Genomic DNA, 20,059 nt, shown 5'->3' with positions numbered 1-20,059 from the left:
GGAATGTCTAGAGTCTGTGCTGTAAGCTTGGCTGTGCGGTCTGCTAGATCGTTACCTTGGGAAATAATGTCAGTAACTTTCGTATGTGCTTTGCATTTCATGATAGCAATGGATGTCGGTAAATGTATGGCATCTAACAGAGCTTGAATAAGGAGACCATGCTGAATCTTGGTTCCATGAGAAGTCATGAAACCTCTCTCCTGCCAGAGCACTCCGAAGTCGTGTACAACTCCGAATGCGTAACGTGAATCTGTATAAACATTAACTTTCAGGTTCTTGGCGTGTATACAGGCTTGTGTCAGAGCAACTAGCTCTGCTGCTTGAGCGGACAGGGTATCAATACGGTGTGTTTCAATAACTTCGGTGTCAGTAGTCACTGCATACGCGGCGACTAGTTCTCCTGTACTAGTTCTCATACATGAACCATCCACATAAAGTGTCAGGTCAGGATCTGGTAACGGAATGTCTGTCAGGTCTTGTCTTGGCTTTGTCGTAATGTTAACTACTTCCACACAGTCATGTGGGTCAGGGTTCAAACTGACTGATGGTAACAGTGTAGCAGGATTCAGGACGTTGCAGCGTCTAATTTCTATGTGTGGCTGGAACAGTGTCAATTCATAACCTGTTAAACGTGCAATTGTCAAGTGCTGAGTTTGTGTTCGGTTTAAAAGAACTTCCACGGAATGTGGAACTTGTACTGTCAGGGAATGTCCTAAAACTATGGAATCACTTTGTCTGATAGCTAGTGCGGTGGCTGCAACTGACTTAAGGCACGCAGGCAACGCCTGGGCGACTGGATCTAATGTGCTAGAAAAGTAAGCACAGGGCTTGGATTGTCCTGCTTGATCTTGTGTGAGAACAGATAATGCTGTACCTTCACGTTCAGTAACGAAAAGTGTAAAAGGCTTACTGTAGTTCGGTGTAGCTAGAACTGGAGCTTGACATAGGGCTTTCTTTAACTCGTTGAAACTAAGTGTATGTTCAGATGTCCAAGGGAGGACAGTCGATACGGCTGCCTCCTGTGTCGTTAACTGTATCAGTGGCTTGGCTAGAAATGCATACTGGGGAATCCATTGTCTACAATAAGAAGTAAGGCCGATAAAAGCACGTACCTCCTTCTGGGTTCTGGGCTGGGGAAGACTCGCTATTAACTGGATACGGTCGGGTGTCAACTGCCTACCCCTCTTGGACAGTAAGTGTCCTAAGTAGACCACTTGCTGGACACAGAATTGAAGCTTCGAAGGGGACACCTTGTGCCCCATCTCGGCTAGAAAATACAAGACTGTAAGTGATGCTCGCTCGCAAGCACGTTCAGAACGGGCTGTGATCAGTAGATCATCGACATACTGGAGCAGGGCAGTGTCCGTTGGCATGTGAATGTTGTCTAGTTGTCTCTTAAGTGCCTGACTGTAAATACTAGGACTTTCTGTGAAACCTTGAGGAGCGCGTGTGAACATATAGCTCCTTCCATTTAAACAAAATCCGAAAAGAAACTGGCTGTCTGGATGAATAGGAACACTAAAAAATGCATTCTTGAGGTCTATGACAGTGAAGAACGTGGCTTCAGAATCAATGGCTGTTAATAGGGAAGAGATATCTGGGACAACTGGGTACTGCGGAATAATACATTTATTAAGCTCTCGTAAATCAATCACTAATCGATATACTGGGGGTGCATTTGGATCAGTACGTTTCATGACTGGAATGATCGGAGAATTACATACATTGGAGTCAGTTTCTACAACTACTCCTTGAGCCATGAGCTCGTCAATAATTTTGGATAAGGCTGCTACAGCCTCAGGTGGCAATCTGTACTGTCTGATTCGTGGTAACACTACACCTGGTTTGAGAGTCACACGATAGGGTGTGATTTGCATATAACCTACATCTGTTGGACCTTGTGCCCATAGATGCTGCGGAACATTAGACAGTCTGGAATCAAAATCTCGTAATACATAGTGACCCTTAAAGTCACGTAGGAACAGACGTATTCCCTCTGGGGAACAGCAAATGACTGCACCTAACTCTTTCAGTGTCTTAATGCCTAATAGATTTTCTGGACATGACTTAGTAAGTAACAGATCAGTAGTGCGGGACAATGGACCTACTTCTAGAGTAACTGGCTTTGAGATCTCATTTATAATGGGTTTTCCTGAAAATCCAAGGGAAACATTTCTTGAGCCTGAGAGCGGAGCCCCTGGAACTTCGGCATGACTAATTGTGGTCCTACTTGCCCCTGTATCGATCAAAAACTTTCTGTCTTTCCCTAATACTTGACTGTGAACATAGGGACCTTCTTGATCTACAGGTATCTCGATGAGAGGTAAGCCTACCTCCCTCTCTAGGCTGTTTCATGAATATGGCTGGTACTCTGGATACTCGGACTGTGCATACTGGTACATCTGTGATGTGACATGCTGTGTTGCAGCAATAGGCTGCGGTGCTGTAACTGTCTGTGGTGCATTCTGTGACTGAGGAGTCTGTGAAACTTGTTCTTGTCTAGGCGGACGTGGTCTTTCTTTAGTCTTACCAGTAGCTATGTTATGTTTCAGAACTGCACACTCGTTTATAAAATGACCTGGCTGTTTACAATAATTGCAGTTCCCTTTAACGGGAGCTGCAGGATGACTGGCTTGATTCGGACCCCTCTTCTGACTGTCTTGAGGAACAGATTGTGCAACTAGCACTTTCATTTTCGTGTCTTTCATACGTTTTCTTTCGTGTTCTTGCTCTTCTCTGATTCTATTCTGGTGGTATTGGAGCATCTGGAGCATCTGGGACGGAGTATTTGCTTGCCAGGTGCTTTCGACTTTCAAAACTCGATTTTTAATTTGAGGACTTGAATTCTCGACTAATTTAGTAACGAAAAGGTGAGGGTATGACTCACTACTTGTCTTGAGACCACTGTTAATACTAAAACATTTTTCAAATCTAGAATAAAAATCACTAATATCTTCGTCTTGTTTCTGTTTACAGGCTGAGATTGCATCCCAGTCTTCTTTTCTAGTTGTCAATAATCTGGGTAAAACTTGAATCAATAATTCTGGTAATTCTTTACATTTATCTCCAAGACCGGTACCTGGTACTCGAGCCTTGTCTTCAGCTTCTAGAGCTGTCCAATCGATCTTTTTCTCTCCCACCTCCCATTCTTTTTCCTTTAGCTTTTCATACACCCCTGCGGGTAACAGGACCTTTAACATTTTAATGATATCTGGGTAAGTGTATTCTCCCATACGGAGCATGTCTTTTAATTCTCTATGGAACCCTGCTGGATCTTTGTCATGACAGGGAATTAATTTCTTCATTTCAAGAAGTTCCATCTTTGTTATTGGAGTGTATACAAACACTCGTTGCATTTCGCCACCCGTCCCTCTGACTGGGTGGACTTCTCGTAACGGATTCTGTCGGTCTATGTAGAATGATTTACTTTCTGGGGGTGAGACATGAACAAAATGTGGGTTCAAGAACGTTCTATATTTGTGGCGTTGTTCTAGAATGACACTAATTAAATCGGTACCTAGACCTCTCCATCTGTACTGGAGTAACTCGTTCAGGATATCATGTAACGGACCTGGATCAGAGTGTTGACCCTCATACAGAGTAATGAGGTGCTGAATCATATACATACCCACCAGTCGTTGCTCGGCTGGGGGCATTTTCAGAAACATTTGTGCCACTATTTCGTCTGGAAAAGTGGTAGAATCAGTAATCCATCGGACTGCTGATCGGGCTAGTTCTTGTTCATGCATGGTACTTAACTCACTATAACCGATTCGTGATTTCAGAATGTGATCGGTAGCTTGAAATACTTGTTCTAGAGAACCTTGTTCTGGTGCTGAATGATGAAAAATAGACTTGGGTTCTAGGCGTAAATGGCGATCTGGAAATCTAGATTTTCCTACATACGCTATTCTGGCGGGATTCTCGTCCTCTTCTTCTTCGGGATCAGAGATACTTTCTTTCTCGCTTACTTGTGCTGCTTTACGCTGTTCGTGTATCTTTATTATCTCTTTACGGATTTTCTTGTACATACTCTCCATAGCACCGACGGTCTTGTGCTTACCCTCGGCTATATTATCACTCCACCTTGTCAGGATTCTCATTTCGGCGGAATCTTTAGACGGGTAATCTTGTTCTCTTATTAGACAATTGATCAGGAACTTTAATATCATGAGCTGGATCTCGGCTTTCCTTTGAGACATAGTCTCGCTAATACTTTCTGGATCATCCCCTGTACGGATGAAACGATATATTCTGTCTAGATCTTCTTTCATATTCGGTAAGGTGACTAGATACTCGGCCACCTTTCTTACGCGAAATGAATATAAAACCATATTATCCTCGCCTGGGACTGGATCATAGCAACATTCGGCAAGGGATTTTCTTATTTCTGCAACAGACTGATACCTAGGCGTACGCTGTGATGCTTGTGCATGTAATTCGGCTAACGTTAAACGCTTGTGTGGCGGCGGGGTTTGAGGAGGACCTCCTCCTGCAGCCCCTAAACTGGAGTCGTCTACTGAGGCTCTACGTCCTGGCAGAGTGGGAAATGGAAATGTAGGCTGGACTTGTATGGCGGGCTGGACCGGGGGTACCGTAACAGGTACTCCGGTGTCTGGAGGAGCGGGAAGTGCCTGATTTACAGGGACTGGCGGAGCGCGAACAGGATTTGCATATTCTGGGACTGTGTCGTCCAAGTAGGACGAAATAAAAATATCAGCTGCGGTCGGTTTGTGACGTAGCTTGGTCGGAAGTAATGGTGGCGGGAAATTACTGGATGCCTCTGGGGTCGCTTTTGGCAAGCCCTCGGCAAGAAGAGGATACATACCCTTAATGAGGGCATGCCTCTGTCTGTCTGACTGTTCGGCTTTGACTCGTTCACCTATCTCGATTAATTCTCTTTCTTGGGCTCGTTCTTGGGATTCTCTACTTAACTCTGACTTTCTGACTTCCTTTTCGGTTCTTCTATGCGCTTCTTTACGCCATAACTCGATGGCATCTTTCTGTGACTGTCTGGCTTTCTTTTTCCATAATGCTTCTTCTACTCGCATGATACATTCGGCATCCCATGTACCCGATACGGGCCATCTATACTTTTCTTCTAACTGTTTGGTATACTCTACCCATAAATCTAGATACAATATGGCGCTTATGCCATGTTTCTGATACATAAAGTGACCTGGACTGTCCCTAGGCGGGACAGGAACTGCTTCTTCTAATAAACCCTTTCTAGTTTTTAGCTGACGTAATCTTGAAAAGAGCGGCATTGTAAACTTGAATCGGAACACAATACAATACACGAAGAACAATAACAATTGGGAAAACAATTCAGGCATACCACGACATTGGAATTACATTAAACAATATCATAACATAACAGTTCGAACAGAATATTACCTGGAATACTTGAGAACAGAAACAGAACAGAATTTCTCGAGAACGGAACAGACTAGAATTACTGGATGCACTGCTGAAACAGTACGGAACATACCGGTCCCATAAAGGAACGCATCAAGACCCGTATCCACCTAGGTGAACACTTCGTTTGTGAGTCTGGGTACCACCAACCCACGGACCAGGAGTCAATTTAGATTGGTCCTGTCTAGATACTACCCCAGCAATGGTACTCACCGGGCAGCAAGAACGGAAGGCCTCGGACGGGACTGGGCTGACGACGACGGACTTAGGACTTCAGTTACGGGTGGGCCTCCGGATACCTCGGACCTTGGACTCTCGGCTTGGGCTCTGGTCGGGACTCGCCGCGTTCCTCCACCGTCTCGTTCGGATGCTGGACCGCCTCCTCCGTCTCCTCCGTGGGCCTGAGGGATACTTGAGCAGAAATATCTGCCACTGCGCAGAAGAGTTCCGTCACGACTGTAGAGGGTCAGGGGGTCGGCGTGGCTTCACCGACGCGTGGGGAAAGGGCAAGTCCCTGTTCGGGCGCCATTATGTGGTAAATAAATAAATAATACCCTATTTTTGACTAGGCATATATCATAACAGATAGCTCAATAAATAAGAGTCAAGATTCGAGGTAGTAGGAGTTTCTGCAGGTTTATTACAGCATAAGGACAGGATCAGGACGACCTGCATAGGAATAGGATGACAGGGCCCGGCAGCTGCCGGGGCTAGATCTGGGATGAGCGCGCTAACTTTTAATAACAATACATGAACTTATATACATAGCGCAAACACATAGCATTACATTGCAGTAGGCGTAGCAGTGGGTGGAGCAGAAGGCGTGACGCGTAGCAGTCGCGAAAGATAACAGTAAAAGTAGGTGTAACTGGGTGTATACATAGACATGTGGTGCAAACGTAACAGAATATGTCATGAATGGGGCGGAAACATAGGAGGGGGCTACCTAAGGAGCCGGGACCTCTAACCTGGTGGTGCACGCAAACTGGCAATGACGTATTACTAGGAGAAGCTGGGGGCTATGAACTCTGTGCTAGGAGCAGAGACTAAAGTCTGGAGGGTCGGAGCGACTTGTACCTAAACCCTATCTAGTATCTGATGTTTAGGGAACATGTTGATATAAACTAGAAGTCATGAGGGGAAAGGCTAACTTGATTCTAAGACTGGACCATGCATTATTCTACATGTAGTGTGTGATGAAGAATACTAAATGACCATTAAATACAGTATTTCTCTAGCGTGGAGCCGCATAGGCTAGACAATGACGGGAACTATTGATGCAGTTCAGTAGCTTAGGAATGCAGGGAAGGAGGACTGAACTGATAACTGGAACTATAACATACTTTTGGCAGACTCAGAGGCAGAGCCAGGCTGCACCGGGCACTGCGAGGCAGGAAGTAAGTGAAGGGTCGAGGATACAGGTGGGGGCTGTATCGCTCCTCAGCGAGATTTCAGGAAACAGGAGCTGAATCTGTGGTCCGGGCCCTTTTGAGGCCTGGAAACGGGGACTTTATAATGGAATAACGTGCACACTGAGAAACGTGGCAACGTAACTTTACATAGGCCTGATATTCGTAGTATTCACGAGGACTGGAAAATAGCATACTAAAGGTGGACACAACTGTAATTGCGTCATTAATCGGACATGGGGAATAACATATGCATATTGGTCATGCACACATAACCTATGATGGATGAGGCGTAGGGACACAGAACATGGCAAAATTTACTTTTCCACATTGGAGGAAAGAGCTTTGTGAGTAATGCAGGCCACTTTAAGTTAGATTCTGGCCTCTAGGGGAAGCCAGTTCAGAGCTTTGAGGAGGGGAGAGATGTGGTTGAATTTCTTTGAGCCAGTTAGGAGTCTGGCGGCAACGTTGAGGCAGGATTTCAATGGGGCCAGAGAGTTCTTGGGTAACACTGCGAGAGTAGAGCATCCATATTCTAGTGTGGAATTGACTAGTGCCTGGATTGCCGTTTTTAGGTCAGAGGCATCGAGGACGAGTTTTCGGTCTCTTAGGTAACTCTGGTGGAATCTGGCAGTTTTGGCCATCGAGTTGATATGGCCCACATGTTCAGGCTGCATTTAAGGGTTAATCCAAGGGATTTCGCAGTCAAAAATGGTAGGAGGGCAGTTTAGTGCTGTGATAGCCTTGATCCATTCCTGGATGTCTAGATTGGTTTTGGGTGGGGAGATTAGAAGAAATTCATATTTATTTGCGTTAAGTTAAAGCTGGTTGGCGGTGAGCCAGTGGACAGTCCGCTTCAAGGCCTCATTCAGGGAGAAAATGTCCTCAGGGGAAGAGATTTTGATGTAGATCTGTGTATCGTCGGTGTACATATAGTAGGAGGTATTAGTAGAACGTAGCGCCTCTGTGAGTGGTTCATGGTAAAGATTGAAGAGGGTAAGGGAGAGGGTTGATCCTTGGGGGACTCCAACCATGATCAGAGAGGGAGCAGATAGATTACCATTGATGAGGACTCTCTGTGAGCGATTTTGGAGGAAGGTTCTAAACCTTTTAAGGATGGTGCCATTCTTGTTTGATAACGTAGTCTGAAGTGCAATGTCTGTTTTGGCTTTAATCACTTTTCTGATCTGTACTCTGACTGTCCTTCCCTCTCCAAGTGTTTTGATGAACTCTGAAAGTAACGAGAGGAACAAGTATAAGTATCCCGATACCGGTCAGTTTTTTTTATATATTATCACTGTTTCTAAGATTATATCTTTTTCCAGAGGGCTCCTGTCGAGAAGACCCGCCCTGTGATTGTAATATATTCTGCTTATTATTTTTTGACTGTCATCCCATTTCTTTTTAGAAAAATTGGGTGTTTGCTTTGAGCTATCCTTTTCAGGATTGCTTGTCACTTGTGATTTTCCAGGTCTAGCTCCCAAATTACCTCTACCCAGCGAAGAATAGGTTTCTTTGATAATCTTAGGTAGTTCTCGCTCCTGCTGTGCAGGAGTGACTTCCCTAAGGCATCGGTGTATAGCCACCGCTGCTGCCTCCCCTTTTATGTTACCTAACATAATTGCTGATACCTGGGCAAAATTGCTGATCAGTTTCATCCCTAAGTCCATACTCATTCTGTATTTGTTTCATTACATCTGGTATAACTGCTATTGAGGGAGTACCATGAGTTCTGGTATAAACGGCAGCAAAAACTGTACCTCAACTGGTACAATCCTCTATCGGGGGAGCTACCCCATTGTCAAGCAAATGGTTAGTATTCTGTTTTTTCCAGCGGGCCAGTATGGGGAAATACTGCTTCAAGATGTGCTATCCAGAACAGCATTTGCTAACGTTTGGTTGGCATTCTTCCCATAATCACGTTCTGCATTTTTGGGCTGATATTTGTTGGGGTCATTTGAGGCTGACCAGCTTGAGTAACCCTCGCAGGTTGAATTGTAAGTGTTCGTATTACGAACTGTGTAAGGTTTCTGTATAGGTTTACTACGTCTCTGTAAAGTGTACGTAATTTTGCTGCTCACAATGTATCAAGGTCTGGATGCAGTGTGTAAGCAGCTAGGACCGGCCAGGTCGCTCCATCTCTGCTGAGTGGATGGAGTCTCACATTTTCTGTGGTGTGGGGGAGGGCGCCTTTAAACCAATTATTATGTTCGTGATATGTTAACGGGATTTTTACGTCCATGTATGGAAAGTATTCTTCAGGTGTGGCATCTTCAATGTAAGTATGAAACAAATGTGTGCATGCATCTACAGGCAGGAATTTGACCCAAGAATAGAATACCTCTGATCTGAATGCCTTGTGTGTCTCAATCACGAAGGGAATACTACCACCCATTGCAAGGAGGCCGTATTCCATTAATTTCATAGTAATTGCATGTCTGCAATTCTCTGTAATGTTAAGAACAACTTCCTGATCTTCTTCCCCTGTATGCACAGCACCGTCCCCCGGGACAGACATTGTGGGAGGAAATAGTAAGGAAAAGAGACAAAGGTTTCCTTCAAGCTCGAACAACCTACACCCAATACATAGAATATACATACTCCGCTGCTGGGAATTTTCCTCCCCACTCAAGTCTTCTCTGGTTAAATGCGAGTAGGGTTCTCTGAGAAAGCAGGACTGAACTACTCATATTTGACCGTTAAATAAAAAACAAACCAAAGTTAGCGGCGCCACGTCGTGTAGTTCCTAAAGATACTTAGGATCTACGCATTTGTAGGTAACATAAACTGAGGGATTGGTGTCTAGACTGATTCCGGATACCCCCCTAGGATATGTCGGCCTGTAGACCAGCTAGCTCACAGTGCCACCAGAAGCCCCCGAACCTTACCAAGGAGCGAATAGTTTCTGGCAACCATTGAACATGACAACCCTTGACCCTTCAGGAATCGTGGATACAGTACTTTTCGCTCTGTCAATCATGCTCACTTAGTCTGACAGAGATACACAGAATAAAAGTTGGGGACGTTTTCAATAAGCATTTATTGAACCAGCGCCATTTTAGTATAAAACACGTTTGCTGCGACAATCATTAGACAGAAGCAAATTAAAAGATTACAAGCACCAACAGAGTAAATGGAGGGTACAATTATACCATGGTGCTAAAACAGTGAATATATGCAGGAATATAAACATGACAGTAATCAAGCGCACTCCTAGGATGCGGACCTACCTAAGTGTACCTAGCATGTATTTGGGTTCTAAAGCCAAGAATCCGCTAGGAAAAAGCCAACCCCATTACCTGATGGGAGAGAACGAAGGGTTCGATCTTGGTCACGTGTTGGACACCCCGCAAGGGATGTCAGACCGCTGCGCCTTGAAGCTTCAGCGTGCAGGGACCGCAGTGTCTTCTGGAAGCGCCTCCTCTAGCTACCTAGTGAAAGTGCGGTTCTTTTATACCACAAAGATAGCCTCTGGGTTCCTACCACAATGGATATGTTGTGAGTATGTTTATGGAAATGAGCCTGAATCAATAATTGCAACTATGCAAAGAAGTTCTGTTGCCCTAGGCTGAAGATAGCCATGACTTTCGTACAGAATATGTTATTCCTGTTATGTACGTCATGTGCAGGCGACTTTACGAAGAATCCTCATGCATAATAAATAAGGCAAGTTTCAAGGAAACCAATCTACATTTATTCAGCACATAACTGGGTAAAAGGTCAGTGCTGGAACTGTTATGCAGAGCAAGGTAGGATAAATGTAGGTAAAAGTTTGTTTTGTTCCTTAGGCCTAGGATGGGGAACATGACAGAACTGGCTGTCACTTTGGCGCCTGCAGAAGTAACAAGTCACACACAGAGTGTCTGTGCATGAGCAGTGTGCCAGGAGTCAGCCCAGCCCCTCCTGTGAACGATCCTCTTAGGCACTCTGGTTTTGCTAGTAGATTAAGTGTTGTTAGGATCAAAATGAGCGAAGCAGGTTCTTACATCACATGCCAACATTTTAAAAATTAAACTCTACGCTTAAAAGAAAATAAAAACAACATTTCAACACATATTGCAAAATATTTGGCACCTGTGACATTAAACTGGAACGAAGCTTGGAGCGAATGTAATGATAAACAGGGATGGAGCGACTCAAAATTTGAGCGCTCGTATCAAATTTGGCAAATGTGACGATAAACAGGAAAGAGCATCCTCTGTCCAAGCAAATGTGACGATAAACAGAAACAGAGCTATTGAAAATACACGCACTTGTGTTACGGGCAGAAACTAAACAAAAAAATAGTGTGCCAAAACACACAGAAACGCCCTAAAGTGAAAGTATTGGGGCCAGTCTCGGTGTGAGGGAGCACAATACAAAACGGCGGGACAAAGAACACATTTTAACTACATGGAAGCAAGCCTTTTAGAAGGGCATGCAAAGTAACAAATAGAAAGCAATGGTCAGGTTGCAAGCCTATAGTGTAGAGTCAGCGCAGGCGCTACCTAAAAAACAAGCCTCTCTAAAAATCTACTTCTTTGCTCAGACTCTATCTCTTGGGCCCTCTGCTGCGCTACAGGGCCTCTCTATCAATGTGCTTCCCTGCTCTCCTCAGAACTTATTCATTGGCCTCTCTGCTGTGCTACATGGCCTCTCTTTCAATGTGCTTCCCTGCTCTACTCAGAACTTTCCACTTGGCCTCTCTGCTCCTTTACATGGCCTCTCTAACAATCTACTTCTCTGTTCATACTCTATCTCTTGGCCTCTCTGCTGCGTTACAGGGCCTCTCTATCAATGTGCTTCCCTGCTCTCCTCAGACCCTCCCCATCTCTTAGCCTCTCTGTCCATGTGCTTCTCTGCTCTCCCTACGCCCCATCATTTGGCCTCTCTCCTCCATTACAAGCCTCTCTAACAATCTACTTCTTTGCTCAGACTCTATCTCTTGGCCTCTCTGCTGCGCTACAGGGCCTCTCTATCAATGTGCTTCCCTGCTCTCCTCAGACCCTCCCCATCTCTTAGCCTCTCTGTCCATGTGCTTCTCTGCTCTCCCTACGCCCCATCATTTGGCCTCTCTCCTCCATTACAAGCCTCTCTAACAATCTACTTCTTTGCTCAGACTCTATCTCTTGGCCTCTCTGCTGCGCTACAGGGCCTCTCTATCAATGTGCTTCCCTGCTCTCCTCAGAACCCATTCATTGGCCTCTCTGCTGCGCTACATGGCCTCTCTGTCAATGTGCTTCCCTGCTCTCCTCAGAACTTTCCAATTGGCCTCTCTGCTCCTTTACATGGCCTCTCAACAATCTACTTATCTGCTCGAGCGTGGAGCCGCTGGTCTGGTTCCTGTTAACAGTTACAAGTGTGAAACAAGAAACCACACAGTCAGTTAAATCCACCCCCCCCCCGTCCTCTGTATAACCTCTTGCACCTTTTAGCTCTGTGCCTGCTAAATGTGCAGTGTATGCAGTTTGGCTGTTTGCTTGCAGAGCACCTGGAATTGGGTTTGCTACTTTTTATTAATGTTTGTAACATCAGTGCGCCTCTACGTGCTTGACACCATAGCGCCCAAACACACGGTGAATTCAGTTTCACATAAAATGTGTCTGTGATGCAAGCACGCTCCACAGATCACCCGAGGGAGGGGGAGGAACAGCAGAGAGTGGGGTGGACTGAAGAGAGGGAGGGAATTCCACTTCTTTTAAGACTACAGAGGCTGCGGAGATCCCTCTGTCCTCCCAGTGAACCCTGGGCCTGTGAGCTCCGTGCCTGGACAGAGTAGTTAATAAATCACCCCTCCACTGATAAGAAAGTTATTACTATAGCCGTAAAACAACCCATGTTGTCCTTAGGGGCTGTCTAAAAAGCGGACAGGGTGGCACCTGAAAACCCTCCTTTTTAATGGGAAGCCAGCGTTTACCCTAAATGCTGACGCTACCCAATGAAAAGGAGGGGCAGGGCTTACAGTACCCTTTTTCTTACAAAATCTCTCACAGGGCATGGCAGCTTTGATGCCGGACCACGCTCGACCTAATGAAGCCTACGTTTGCTTTGAGGATATATCAACCAAATTTGGCTTCTGTTCAGCTGTGCCACTCAAGCTCCATTGAATCAATTTGACATTATTTGTAGCAATACTAACTCTACTATTTATTTTCGTTCACACACTTACCATCTATCTTGCTCTTTTATCAAATATGCCAGAAAGTGGAATTGGATACATTAAAGGCCTCCCAAAAATGTATCCTCTGCCTCTAGGTGAAACGTCTGAACAGGGAAGGAGAGTATCCTATGATGTTAGATGCCATTTATTTATTTATTTATTTATGCATTTTTATATAGCGCGGACTTTACCCGAAGGTGTCAGAGCGCTTCACAATAGGAACAGAACTGATACATTACACGTGAGCAAAATACAAAGGCAAACGTTACATTAAATGAAGCAAAAATGACATTGTGCGCCAACAAAATATAAGAGGTAGCAAACGGTGCATTACAAAAGTGACAATCGTGAGCCAACAAAATACAAGAGGTAGCAAACGGTGCATTACAAAAGTGACAATCATGAGCCAACAAAATACAAGAGGTAGCAAACGTTGTATTGCAGGAGGAAAAAGTGACGTGTGTAGGTTACAGAAAGCATACAAAATAAACATAGAGGTATAATACTGCAAAATATGGAGGACACTCCAGCACAAGAACAAATGTTACGTAGGCACTGGTGGCACTTGTGCAGGTATCGAAACAAACAAATGTAAGAGGTAGAAAACAGTGTCAGCTGAGGCCTTCCCCAGACTGTTCGTGTCTGGCATTTATTGGGTTAGATATTTCTTTCTGTCTCAAATTCAGCTTATTTACGGTCTCTCTGTTACAGAAACATATCAATGCATGTCTAACAAACTTATGCTATGCTCTCTCTAAATGATTCCACAGTTTTAAAACAATGTGCAGAGAAACACACCAAGGAAACCTTTATGACTGAAATAAGGAAGGGAAAAAAACACCTTTTAGGAGTCCTGTCCTTTTCCTACAGATGGTGACAACAAAGATGAGCGTCATTTTCACGAACATATTGTTGAAAGTGAAGTAGTTTGTTCAACAGCATGGCAACAATGCTGGCAAATTCTATGAATTCTGTTGACTTAAGTAATTTAATGTCAGAGGCAGTATTTTTTCAGTAACTTAGGAAACCCACATAGGTTTGGGCAGCATTGTGTAATCATGTAAGCTCAATGGCTCTGCACGTGTGATGTAATAGATCCATTGCTACAAAGCAACTTGAGTACCATAGAAGTGTGCAAGCGTGGCAACAGCATGTGTCACCAAGGTGTAGAAATAGGACATGGCAAATCCTCTAGGCTGCAGCTGGATCGGTATTCTGTCTGTCTAATAGCTCTGCCAATGTACGATGTAACTGAAGCACTGCTGCAAAATATTCTGAGTAGTCACAGCACTGGCTAAGAACAGCAGCAGAACAAGCAAAAAAGGCACCATGAAGAGGGGGGGCAGACAAAGGTGACTAAAAATGACACTTGCCAGTGCAACAAAATTAGGCCGAAATCAGACCAGGAAATATGGAAGATAGGTGAAAGCATGCCAGAAAGCCAGTGCAGAAGAGAAAATTTGGACAGAGATAGAAAACAGCTAGGTGGAAAATTGGCGAAATGAGAGGCTGTATGATTAGGACAACCACGGGCAACAAACAGGAAAAAAACAAGTTAACTGTTTAATAGTTCCAAGATATACATGCAGCATACAGATTTAAAAAATCCCTAGAAAGAGTTTGCTCACTCTTTAAATAAGTCTGTAAAGTGAAGAACATTAGATATTTTGAAGGAACTGCAAAATGATTGCCTAGATGCCACTAGGAGAGTAAGGATTTAGTCAGGAAGAACGGAAATGAGTTGAAAGGTTCCAGGAGAAAATCCTTCAAAGCGAGTCCAAAAAAAGTTGCTTTTTCAGTACACAAAGATTGATTATATACAACATTCTCTTGCAAAATCAAGATGTACAATGTGTCCTCTCAAGAATGACAAGAAACAGATTGGTCTTTCTCCCAGGAAAAAGCCACACATTACTAAACAATATAAATTGTGAAGTGACTCCAAAATCATTAAGTAGATCCCACTAAAAAAGCAAAGATTTAGCAGGTGAGAAAGGGAATAAATAGAGAGAAGTTAAGTAGGTGTCCCACTAGGAGTTTTTCAGGTGAGGAACAGCAATAATTAAGGCTTGTGAGTTTGGCTTCTTCTTAAAGCTACGCACTGGTATCATTATATATTGTTTACTTTCCATTTCTCTATTACTGCTGATGGGATCAGTAAGAAAGGGAATTGCATGTTATGCCACGTCCTTGTTTAAAACAAGGGAGTTTTGAACGCAGACCCATTACAGTGATTTTTTTTAATTACTTTTTATTGCTGTGCCCAATGTGCAGTAACTCTGGAATGTAGGACCACAATTAAATTAACCAAATTTGGTATGGGTTTATAAAATATGACACCCCTGCAACACACCATACACGCTCACCAATTAACCATATTCTTACTGCTACCCAACAACCACAACTCTGGATTAAACCAAAAAATATATTCACTCAATGATAAAAAAAAGCATATGCTTCAAACGTAATACTGAGGATTATCCTGACCACCACAGAGCAAGATTAAACGTGTTATCACTAGCCCTGGCAACTCAAACTCCACACACATTTTCAACCAGTGCAGACATATCCTCAATGCCTGGAATGTACAATCAATAAGTTAATGTCCCTCTAAGCACGCCTATCTTCAATTAATACCAAGACTTTTCTGACCTGCTTTTCTACATAAATCACCATCAGTCATCTTCAGCCTACAGATAAATGCCCTACTTCCTCCCTCTTTCATCTCCACTCACTGCTATCTCAGTCCGTGGTGCTCTCCAACGTTTCCACCACTTCACACAAGGAACTCAATCCCCACAGGAAAATGGGCAAATTATTAGCATGTCACATCTGCCCCCCTAAGCCCACAGATAATTACATGTCTCCCTCTCTGCTGAAAGGGTATTCACTGTCTCAGCTCTCTAACCACGCATATCACTATTTCACTTCTGCAGTAATAATTAAACTTAAAAATAAATTTACTGTTGACCATTTCTCTTTTTTCAAACAACGACACAGTAATGTAGCTTATTTTCCTTGTTAAGATACTGGAACGTCTAGTACTCCACCAAATAAACAATGCATTTCTCTTTACAATCTGTGCCCTCCGCTCAATTCAAACAACGCTATTTCGTGAAGCCAACTTCAATTGCTCTATTCTTGTGCTCGGAGATCTTTTGGCAGCATTCAATGCAGTGGATCACTCCATGGTAACCTTCCCTATCCACAGCATTGGCAGCAGGGATGTGGAATTCCTACAGCCCGACGCCTGGGACATATTATTTGGGTTCAAGGGCAACATGTTTTCATGTGTATTTTGTCCTTGGGACAAGTAGGCCCAACCCCCTGCAGCACAAACACTTTGTCTGCCAGTTTACAGTACCACATTATGGATCAGGGAAAGGCATTGCTTGCAGTAAATGTAATATGTATGTCCATGAGTTAATGCTGTTCAAACTTGCATTTATGGTTCATTAATTGTAAGCCTTTATTATTAGGGTGAGCACTAAGTGAATGTTGTAAGCTCTGACTGAGCTACTGAGAGTGGTTCCAGCATAAAAATGTATACATACGTTTTTTATGTTAAGCAATATGAGGCTATGTATAATGCTCCCGGAATGCTCTCTCATTAGATGCAAATATTTGCAGAAGTGTGTAAGCAAGATTGATGATTCTTTGCTTTCAACATAAAATGTTCACAAAAAAATGCAACATTTCGCTAAAGTACTTTAAAATTTTAGGTACCATTTCTTTTCCGCATCATTTAGAAAAATGTGTTGATGTAGGCTAGTCTTTCCCAAAAATATTCATAATGAAAAATCAGTGTAACCAGTTTTAATAAGATTATGGGAAACTAAAATAAACAAGCTTTGGTAAAGACAGGTCTGAAATTGTTGGTCAGCCTTCTGGTATTGTCAATGCGTGACTTGTTTTGGCATGGTTTTTGTAAAACCTTATTGGTATAGGAGCTGCCGGGCCCTCACCATTATAACAAACATTGGCAAAGGCAAAATAGTTCTGGTCTCATAAAGCACACATAGTCACGGTAGTTTCTGACACTGAACAAAACTACTGTGTGTTGATATGCTCCTTATGAAAGAACAGAACGCTGTCACTCACAGTGAAGTTAGCCGATAGACCAAGAGAGACGGAACTTCAATAAACACAAAATGTCATTGTTAATGCCAGACCTAATTAGGGGCCCAATTATTAAATAAAGTCTTAAAAGTGCACCCATGTCCTTACATTAAGTGCAGATATACAGCTTTCGTGAATTCACAAGACTTTACAGAAGTAGGCCAAGAACTAGTACTCCTAGAAAATATTTGTGAACAGCATTTTAGCACGAGCAAATATGCAGGTGTACATTTGCTCATGTGAAAAAACTCAGTGTTTACAAGTTCACTTTCCCTCCAACCACTTTTTTCACAAACCTGGAAGAAGTTTTATGTCTGCCATTGTCAGGAGTAAATTGCCAACCTTTCCCAGTATGGGAAAAGATTAGAGAAGAGTTGGTGAAAACCCTTAAAACATGAAAGTTAGGTGGTTTGCACAGAATCAAAAGGTCATTCCAACCCTGTTGCTTACCATTACCTTCAGCCGAAGTATGTAGCTCTGCAGAAACGAGTCAACATAAGGGGATTGCAAGTATTCAAACACTACTATGTTATGACCCTGGCACAATCGGGAGAGGCAATTTCGGAGCTCTTATATAATGAGATTGCTACCATAATTTGTTGCTGCATTACATGGTACAAAAGGGACAAGTGGATTTTGTTACAGGACAAGTAGATTTATGAAGCAACGTGCCCCATGGACAAGTAGATATTGTATTAAATTCCACACCCCTGTATTGGCATCATAGGATCTGCCTTACGGTGGTTCTTATCATACCTCTTGGATTCCCTCTTTCAGTGGTATGCCAGTTATAGTCTCCAAGACCCTGTGTTAAGGTGATAATTTTCTCTCTCTCTGCACTACATCCCTTGGTGATATCATCCCTTGTTTGACTTCTCTTGCCAACCCTGACAAACACATCACCCTTCTTCTCTCCTATCCTCTCTCCCCCTTCATAGATCACGCATTTCTGATTGCTTACTGCCAGTCGCCTCTGGATGGCCAAACAATATCTTCTGCTTAACTCTTTGTTCACACCCATCTCTTCCCACAAGTTCCATCAATTTCCCTCAGGGCCCTTTGACTTTCTACTTCCTAGCCAGAGATCATGGAGTGCTCTTTTGCCTCTTAATGCACTGAGACGGGTTGATCCTGCCACTGTTTCTGCAGCTCTTGATCGAGTTCTTAACATAAGGGAAATTTGCTCGTCTGTCCCTTTTCACACTGTTGAGGTAATAATCCACTTTTGATTAGTAAACTAGATTACTATTACAGTCTTATTATGGCCTCCCTGTAACTCCTTCTCTCTCTAGGACAGAGTTATTACCTTTGCTACACAAACTTATGCAGGCTTTACATGAACACACCATCACTTAATTTTGGCATTACACCAGTTGGCTGTGTACCAAATACAGGGCACTCTCAAAACTACTGCCAATGTATTTAAAGCAGTCCGCAAACTTCCCATTGCTTACTGGCTGGTGTTCTGTCTCTAAGCACACTAAAAATCCTCCAGTTGCCAATCTGAACCTTCTACATGCACTTAACAACTGTGTGAAGGATCTAAGTTCTAATGTCTTTACCTCGAAGTCTCCTTTGCTGGAACGCCCTTGCTTCTCACACCCTCAATCACTGATTCTTAAATTAGCATGAAGAGCCACCCCAGGTGCAGATAAAAGAAAAACAACTAATCCCTTGATTGTAATCGACGTGTAATTAGGTCACTTTTTTCAATAAAATTCCATAAGTTAATTACGTGCAATATCTGTTACACAAAATAGCTTCAAAGTTACTCACCAAAACTGGATAAATCGATCTCTCTGTTGTGTACAACATTTCAGATACAAATATTTCCTGCTAGATAAATACATAACATAAAATCAATAAATACCAAAAGTCTTGAATGTTATTCCAGAAATCAAAAACGGTAATTCCTGTGGTCTTACTGTGACAAGCTACAGAGGATCTGTTACTCATTTGCAAAATAAACACTATATCTGCAGAGTTTATTGTGCTATTTATTAGCACTGTGGAGTGTGGGTAGGGTGATGACTAACAAAAGAAAAAACCTCTAGTGAGTCATGACGTTCCTCCCCTCTCTAAACAGTAGTATTAAATAGCGTACTACATTCTATACATCTGCATATATAGTTAGCCCTGGATTTTATTAATGTGTATTTATTTTCATTTTAACATGAAATCTAGTAGAAAGTAAGCAGTAGCATTGTTTTCTCGTGTGAATTTTCCCTACTGTGGTAATAAACTTGAATGTGACCATTGTACTGTAGTAATACATTTGCGAATGTGTGTTTTACTGCAGTTGGTCTAAATAACTGTAATTTCCAACTTTTATTTTCACTGCCATTAATGTGTAAATAAATGAGTGTGTGTGTGTGTGTGTGTGTGTGTTATGTAAGCAAACATAAACACTATAGACATAAATTGTTTTGTATTTTTTAGAGATAGCCTTTATTCATGGTGGCTGCAAGAGAAAGGGTTTTATTTCTAGGAAATGTTTGGTCTTAAGCATACTATTTCCTGGTAAAGTGTGGTTGATTAATTTTAGGTGTTGTGTATTGTGGTTTCTTTTTCTAGAAAGGTTTTTAGTTCTGGTATGTAACTTGTTTCTTAAATGTTCTTGTTTATCTCCTGCTTATTATCTCCACAGGATAGAAGTTAAGGGCTCTGAAAACAAGACCAGTTTGTTTTTGGTCTGCGATTCATAAGAACTAAAATTAGAAGAGATTTTAGTCTGTTTTGTAAGACAAGCATAGCTCCCTTCCAACATATGAGTGTTTTGATTTTCCGAGAAGCATGAGACCAAGATTTGAGTAGATGTTAGGCCAAGATAGCAAGAGCATAGCAAAAGGAACTGAAGCGCTGATTCGGATGGCCGGATGGAGTTAGAGAAGCAAACTATGAGTATAGATTATTGAAAAGAGGTACATGTAGGAGGATCAGGGTAATGGAAAAGAGCTCTAGAGATCAGAGTGAA

The 20,059-nt window shown here is 42.8% G+C and overlaps 1 protein-coding gene across 1 annotated transcript in view; it reads right to left on the bottom strand.

The window, feature by feature from the left end:
- The window catches only part of LOC144799799 (mast cell protease 1A-like), a 328,485-nt gene extending 309,565 nt beyond the window's left edge, over nucleotides 1-18,920 (bottom strand). The window contains exon 1 of the mRNA XM_078671362.1: nucleotides 18,862-18,920. The gene's annotated coding sequence lies outside the window, so the exon portion shown is untranslated. The remainder of the gene's footprint in view (nucleotides 1-18,861) is intronic.
- Between the last annotated feature and the right edge of the window lie 1,139 nt (nucleotides 18,921-20,059).

The sequence above is a fragment of the Lissotriton helveticus genome, chromosome 12 (genome assembly GCF_964261635.1).
Source record: "Lissotriton helveticus chromosome 12, aLisHel1.1, whole genome shotgun sequence".
Classification (NCBI taxonomy): Eukaryota; Metazoa; Chordata; class Amphibia; order Caudata; family Salamandridae; genus Lissotriton; species Lissotriton helveticus.
Note: the sequence above shows the minus strand (reverse complement) of the source record. Positions and strands in the feature narration are given on the sequence as shown.